We start from the raw sequence: 8,325 nt of genomic DNA, 5'->3' as shown, positions 1-8,325 counted from the left end.
TGCTGTCAAGGGTGGAGTGCTGTGCTAGGTGCCAGGTGCTGGGTGCTGAGTGCTGAGTGTTGGGTGCTGGATGCTGGGTGCTGGGTGCTGGATGTTGGGTGCTGGGTGCTGGTTGTCCTCTGGTGCTGCAGACTCAAGCTTGTGTTCCTCAAAGCACTTTTGTTCCTGGGTATGGAAGGAAAATAGGTATACAGGCATGGTGGAGGCCCAATGTGACCATTTTCAAACACACTGGGGGAAGGTTTCAAATGAGTCTCTGTGGGAAAGCAGGAATGACAAAGACTAGAGAGGACCTTTTGCAGACAAGAGGAGACGAGACTGTCTGCACATGGCCTTGGTGTCCCAGGGTTGATGGTGATAGTCACCACTTCGTTTGGGATTTGGGCCACAGTCTGAACACAGGCTCTGGTTTGGCCATGGTCTCTTTCTGCTATGGCCCAAGAAAAGCTGTTTTCATTGAACTGTGAATCCGTGTTTACTGTGGGTGTGCCTTGAACAGCAAGAAGCCAGGCCCAAGTGTGTGGGGTTTTAATGTGCCTGGTTGCGCTGGCTTCTCCCTTCCCCACTATGATACCGTTAGTACAGTAACAGACCCATCCCTCTGAAGCAGCTGGAAGCCATTCAGTCTTATAAACTGAAGCGAGAAGACAGAGAAATCCAAACCTGCCTGTCTGCCCCATTCCACAGCTGCGCACACAGCTCAGTGAGGCGGCTGCCCAAACAAAGCCACCTCCCTGGCGCTGGCTGCCTGACAAGAGGAAAGAAGGGAGATTGCTTTAAGCCCCAGGTATTTTGGTGAGCTGGAAGCTGACTGCAGTGGACTTGGGCGCCAGTAACACCTCCAGCTGGCAAGTGTGCTTGGCAGCAGTCTTCAGAAGGGTACCCTGGAGAACATGGGGTTCCATGGGCCAATGACTTGCTGGCTGCCCAGTAGGTGCAGGGTAGGAACCTAACTCCCACATGACCGGCACAGAATTTCCTCTGTGGGTCCTCTGCTCTCCTGTAACAATTGCTGAGAGAGCAACAGAGAGCCTGAGCAGGAGCCTATACTTACATGTCTAGATCAGACGACCACCTGATGAGCCAAGAGGCTAAAGACATGGAGAAGCTGGCTTTCAGCCCATGCCAGCTGGGCTTAGAGAGCCTCCGCCTACACCCAGATACCCCCCCTTCCCTTCTCTCCGATTGTGCAGAATATCCAGCTTTCCCACTTCAGAGGTCAACATTACTACTATTCCAACTGGACCACCAGGAGACAATGTGCCAGGATGAGACCTGGATGATTGGTCATATTGATGATGACAATGATGCTGATGATGGAGGAGCTAGAGATTGTGGTAGTCATGGAGATGGCTGTGATAGTGATGGAAATGGTGATGCTGCTGATGGTGGTCGTGGTGATGACAGTGATGATGACGGTCACGGTGGAAGTGGTTACAGTAATGGTACTCGTGGTGATGGAGTTAGTTGTGATGGTGGTGGTTATGGTAATGGTGGTCCTGATGGAGGGGATGGTGAGAGAGGCCTCATAGTGGTGCTGATGATGGTGTTAGTGGCATTGGTGTGCATGATGGTAACGGTGGTAGGGATGGTAGTTGTGTTGGGGTGCTTCCGACGGTAGTGATACAGAGGTGATAGTGGTTGGAGTCATGGTAACAGTGATGAGGGTAGCATGGAGTGCTAGTGAAGGTGTGGATGATGTTGGCTGTGGCCACTGGATTCCTCTATTGGCTCGATGTGGATAAGGCAAGTGCCACCTGTTCTCACTGTGCCCTCCCATGTTTATGGATTTTCCACAGCCAGCATCCCGATACCTCTCTATCCTCCATTCTAGAGCATAGCTAAAGTCGTTGTCCACACACACTAGCACCTAGAACGTAATGGTGTGCAGGGCTAACCATGACGACAGACTGCATGTCAGAGACTTAGAGTCACATAAAAAGTAAATGTCTAGTTATTTTCACTTTGGTTGCAGATTGAAGTGACAATGTCTTCTTGGGTTGAGTTAAATAAAATGAAAATTTTAAGACGTTGTCTTGCTTATTTTTACTTTTGTAATGTGGCAGCCTGCAGGCTCACAATGAGGTGTGTGGTTCCCGTTGGATTTCCAGCAGGCTCTGTGTGTCTAGCAATTGCTATAAAGCATTCTCACTCCTACTGATGCTATTAGAGTTCAGTCTAATCCCCACAAATGTGCACAGAGGTCACAGGGAGATCTTCACAGTGTGGCACTGGGTGATTGGGGTAATAGACTTGACTTTGTGTTTGCCTGTTTTTAGAAAATGTCAGTAAATTTTAATTCCTCAAAAGGCAACATATGGTCTAGAAATAACTCTCTGTGAAGATTCAGGACCAAATGCCCCCAACTTGCTTCTGAGTCTACTGGGGCATTTTGTATGTATGTATGCACAAGTCCATTGTGAACAATTTGAGGTGGTTCTGTTCTAGCAGTGCACTGAGATGACTATTGTTTCTAAATGTTAGGAAATTACAATGGTCTCCAGAACCCAGGGCAAGAATCAGAGAGGCTGTTAGCTCTGTTCCCTCACCCTTTAAAAGTCTAGACTGGGAGCATGTTACATCTCAATTTGATGATTCTTTGCATTTGGCAAAAACAAACTAGGAAGCCAGAAGAGGCAGAATCACCAAATGGCAGAACTGGAGAGAGCCCTGAGGGGGTCAGGAGTTCCATCCCTTGCTGTGGAGGACCAGCATCCACCAAGTGTAGTCAAAGTTATTGTGGAATCAGTCATGGTTCTGGTCCTGGGGTGCATTACCAGGAGCTGCTCCCAGGCTCACATCACCACTGGCATCTCCTACTTCTACTGTGAGCTTGGTAGGCTCATCATTGTAGGAGAGCATCCTCGTGATGGCCATGGAAGGGTGCATGTTTGTGGACACCGCATCCCATCACCAAATCTCAGACTGGAGGCCCCTGCACTGCATGGCAAAGCCTTGAGCAGAGAGTACTCAGTTCCTATAGCTTCTCTATTTCTCCAAATCTGCATACTGATGGTGTCTTTGTGCCAGCCTTAATAGAGAAAGTATATGATCTAGACACAGAATGTCCTGGTCTTAAACACATCCCAGGTTAAGTCCTTACTCAGTATCTGGGGCCTTAGGACTCTGGCCACGAATAGATGCATCTCCCTTTACCCTTCAGGGTCTTATCTTATTCAAAGTCATATCAGCCTATTTCACAGATAGTGACACAATTCCTGGTTTAAAATGTTCATCAGGCTGAGTGGCCACCTAGAGTTCTGCCCTAAGTAGGAGGGACATGGATTATACCTGGGGCTGCACCACCCACTCCCCCACATGACCTTCCAGAGAAGGTGGAGCCACAGATAAACAGAGCCTCTTTCACAACATCATACAAAGCCAGCCCTAACAATACTTAGGTTCCAGTGTCGGGGCCCAGTGCTGTAAGAGACTTTGGTCTGTTGTTGGAGACATTCAATACATAGGGAGAGTTCTCATAAACAGGAAAGCACCATTGTAAGAGGAGACCTGGAGAGCTGCCTGCTGGTCACCATGTCAGGACACAATGAGAAGGCTCCATCCATGAAAGGAAGTAACCTCCCCCAGACACTGGGACCATTGTACAGTGATTCTGAACTTGCAGCCTCCAGTGCCTGGAGAAACAATGTCTATTGCTTATAGGTCAGCCACCCTATGGTACTTCATGACAACATCACAAAGGGACTGAGACACAATCAGCTAAGGTCATGTACTGGATACTCACGGGGCTGTGTCTGAAGATTTCTGTGATCTCACGGTTCGAGAATATTTCCTCAGCCAGGCTGTTGGTTTCTGTGACAATGAACATAATGTAGGTTTCTCCAGGTAGTTAACAAGTGACTTTTCAGGTGAGCATGGCTTATATGTGGCCAGAGGGGCCTGCATATGCCATTGGCCATGCCATTAGAAGCAGGGTGACTGGAGTCCCCAGCTCCAGCCAGCTGTGAACAGTGAAGCTGAGAGTCTTGGGAACGACCTGGGAACAAGCACAGGACTGTGAAAACCAACAGGAGGTAGGATCAGAGTCGTGTGCCGGTCATCAGGTTCTCCATCAAACAGAAATCCACAAAAACCAGGAGGCATACAGGTGAACAGAACCAATTTGAATATCCAGAGGCAACATGGATTTGTCAGTGTGTGGTGAGCCAAATCTTCACTTCCATTCCCTCAGTGTGATTGAGCAGAGTGTATAGCATATGCAGGTCACATCTAATGAAAATTTGAGGCCAAATGCAGAGGGAGGCTCACCCTAGGTCACATGACCATATAAAGCGAATCAACAGTCCCTCTCTTGCAGGTACTGTGGATGGAGACAACTGTCCTAGCCTGGAGACACCGTTTGGAGGAATTCCAGGCAGTAAGGTTCCAGAGCACCTTCCACTTCCCCCGGCTCTGAGTTTCACAACACAGGCTGTCCTCGAGAGCCTTGGTGCCAGCTCCATTTTAGAGAGTTTTCAGGGGGCATGGTAGGATGATGGGACATCTCTTGGGACCAGTGGGAACACCCCAGGGAGACAAAGCCAACTCTACCCGTTGTCCAGCTCTGCTCCCTGAGTTTCTCCTTCCCTTTTTGGGGCCTTGAGATGCTACCAAGTAGAGATCTGCTTTGAATAGCATAGGATCCTGATCTAAAACCATAGATGTGACTGGGCATTAAGACACTATCAGCCCCTCACACATTAGCAGGATCAGTTTTGCTTATTGGTTTCTTCCAAGCTCCTCAAAGCTAGCTACATTGCTTGTCTGAACTTTCAGATGGACCCAGGACCAGGATGGAGGGCTATACCGACCCTATCAGATTCACAGTGGGTACAGGAAAGTAAACCTAGCCCTAGGATACTCTGTCTAGAGGGATAGACCTGAATTCTGGGTTGCATAGGAAGGTTTGGGAGCACATAGTTTGCGGTGGAGTAAGTGTCTCTCCAGTGGTTGTTTTGGGGGAGTACCCTTCAGAACACCGACCTGTTGGGAAATAGCATCAGCTGTGTGGCTCTCATGGGGACCAAAGAATGAATTAGCCTAAGTTTCTCTCCAAAGTTAGTGACTTGAGACTAAGCCTGGTGGCACTTGCCTATAGCCCAAGAGGAAGAATCAGTAATTTAAAACCAGCCTGGTAAATTCAATGCTAGCCTAGGCTTCACAAGCCTTATCTTCAAAAATCAGGGTTAGGGGAGAAAGAGTGAGACAGATGGGGGAGGGGTGATCAGGGCAGCAAGTACACTCACACAGTGCCTACAACACATCTGAAAACACACACACACACACACATACACACACACACACACTTGCTTATCTTTGGTACTTCTAGGCCCTCTTATTCCAGCTTCCTCCTTCTCCATCACGGTGGACTTACTTACATGAATCTGAAGGGATGGTAATGACCAGATCTTTGTTTAGCCTCTAGGCTGGCTCCTTTCCCTAAGCAAACATAATCCAGTGATAGAGGGCTTGCTTGCCAAGCATGAATGAGACCCTGAATCCCATCCTCAGTACGGGGGGTGGGGGTGAGGGAGGAGCTGCTATAGTGGAAACAGTATACAGTCTGAGTGGGCAGTGGCTCCACGTGCAGTACAGTGGCCCTGGCTCCGTCCCTGAGCTCTGATGTGCTCGCAAGCCCCACCTCTACTCCTCCACCCCTCAGGGCCTCATTAGCCATCTTCCTGTTGACACAAAAACACAGTTACTATCACAACCATGAGTCACCATAGCCCAGGAACATGGGTTCTGATTACACCAAATACTGAGTTCCAGTGTGGTAACAGTTTTTAAAAGTCTTTATAGGTACAAAACAGAGGAAGGTCATAAATCAAGACACACTTCAAATGCATCATTGGTAACATCAGGAAGACAGGCTACAGAAGAGCAGGAAAATCTCTGGGATAGGCCAATAGGTTATCTGATGATGTTCTTCCTTTGGGCTGGTGGAAGCTGCTGGTTAGTACATTCCAAATGGGTTTACCTAATGACCTTAGTTAGGGCAAACCCAGAGACGAGCAATGAATGGCTGAGAGAGCTAAAAAATAGTACAACATGATTTGGTTCCAAACCTACAACAATCCAGTTCTCTACGACCATAGACATCTCTAATCGGTCCATCAGCTTCTGGGACTCTGTACCAATATGGTTCTTTTTTTCCTTTCAGAACTTCAATGTACACTTCAAATTCTCAAGTCAGATCCCCCATTGTACTGTGTATGCCTAGAGTCTTCCATCCCTTTCAGGGAGCCAAGACTGACAGCAGAATGGAGCTAAGAGAAGAGATCCAGGTCTATCCTGGAGCCTTCCAGAAGTAAAGGAGCAGAGAGGGTACTGCATGCACTGCACCCCACAGGAGGTACTGTTTAAGGGTACTGCACAAGACTGATGCCACGTAAACGATGCTGCATACGGCCCTGAAGGCAGCCCCAGCCCCAAGAGAGATGCCAACATGGCTGCCTGGCTCCTCAGTCTGGGACTCGGAAATGCTTATTTCATGTCATGCAGGGTTGGGGTTCTGCCTGTCAGAACGACAGCCTCTGATCCTTGCTGGCCTGCAAGTGCCCAAGGACAAGCTTGGGTATTCCTGAGAACTATAGAAACTCCAAATGACTGTGTGACTTAAAACAGCAAACTAATAAGATTTTTTTGCGGTTTCTTTGTTTTTAATTATCATCATCATTTTAGATCTCACTACATTGCTCAACCCTCCTGCCTGAGTTTTACACGTGCCTCCTGGAACCACAGACTCACTTCACCAGACCTCAGATTGACGTTCACCGTCTGAAGCAGAAGTCTAAATTAAGATGTGGGCAAGGCTGCACTCCTTGGATACCCTGGGGACATCTTCCCTTCCTGCCTCAGTTGGGTGGCTACCAGGACCTCTCAGCTGTGGTCAGATCATTCGAGTGTCATCACTATCTTCACATGGTAGCCCTTTGAACCTGTGTCCCTCTTCCTAATTAGACATTTGTCTCTGGATTAGGGCCTTCCATAGTGAGCTGATTCTGAGACATCTGCAAAGACTATTGCTAGTAGCCTGTCTGGACTGGGTGTTCCCAGGTTCTTGGCATCGTGTTCAAAGGATTGAAAAAGCACACTTTTACAGAAAGTCAGGAAGCAAGGGATTTTACTCAGAAGCAAAGTAAAAATACAGAGTAGAGAAGATGCGAGGAAGCACAAGCCCTTCATCATCTCTCAGGACTTCTCTGGGGGAGGAGCTTGTTGCTAGGGGCAGGACTTGGGTGATTTTTCTGCTCTGATACATTTAGGATGGTCACAATTGTGTTATGTAAGCCTCCAGTCACTCACCCCTCCCCCCATGTCCTTTCCCATAGTGCCGTGAGATGCTAAATGGGAGGTGGTTCCTAAAAGTATACTCAGAGGACAGGAGTCATCTCATGGAGCATGCATTTAAAACTAGTCCAGACTGGACCAGAATCCTGAATTTAGTTCCAAGTTATATTCCAGAATATGTTTAGCTACAAAGGAGATGTTATTAGGGGTTACTAAGATGTTACTAGGAGCTGTTGGGACCAAATGACCAACTGTTTTGTGTGTGTAGCTTGATGTAGGTGGGGGTCCCAGGTTGATAAACTATCCCCTCAAATTGCCTGCCTCAAGTCCTCAAGTAAGGAAGCATTGTGATATCTATGTGCCTTTGGGGGAACACAAAGACATGATCCAACCCCTAGTGGCCTCCTTGTGTTTTCCTGGCACAAGGAGGAGAGGACTATGCTTCTCTGATGTTTAATCAATCTCCTCTGTCTTGAAGCCCAGGATCCTCAGACCCTGTTCTCCAAGGGCTCATCTACACATACAGTTTCATTTTGGCTTCCTAGACATCTGCTACCTCTCAGTCAGACTGTGATTAGAATCCTAGGTGGACTGAGGGCTAGTGCCACAGACCCTACCTCTGCTTATAAACCATGACTTATAAACCAGGTTCAGATGATGTATTGCCCATAGCTTCCTACTTTTTCAGTTCATGAGCTTTTGCCCTAGTGCTGGAGGTTGTTCTAGGTAACCAGGAAAAAAAGTGACTATCTAGGGCTCATGAAAAGTTATCTGCTTACCTTTGTTGTTCCAGACCAGTAAGATGGCTCAGTGGGTAAAGATATTTGTTGCTAAGCCTAACTATCTGAGTTCAATCCCCAAAACCCAGATGCAAGCTGTCCTGTGGTCTCTCCATGTATGGTGTGATATGAATGTCCTCTTCCCCCACTACACACACACACACACACACACACACCACCACCACCACACACCACACCACACACACCACACCACACACACACATACACACACATCCATACACACACAAACACA

General features: G+C 47.9%; 1 pseudogene; it reads left to right on the top strand.

The window, feature by feature from the left end:
• The first annotated feature begins 1,304 nt into the window (after positions 1 to 1,304).
• LOC114622534 overlaps positions 1,305 to 8,325 on the top strand; it is a 20,285-nt pseudogene continuing 13,264 nt past the window's right edge.

The sequence above is a fragment of the Grammomys surdaster genome, unplaced genomic scaffold (assembly GCF_004785775.1).
Source record: "Grammomys surdaster isolate TR1022 unplaced genomic scaffold, NIH_TR_1.0 189, whole genome shotgun sequence".
NCBI lineage: Eukaryota > Metazoa > Chordata > Mammalia > Rodentia > Muridae > Grammomys > Grammomys surdaster.
Note: the sequence above shows the minus strand (reverse complement) of the source record. Positions and strands in the feature narration are given on the sequence as shown.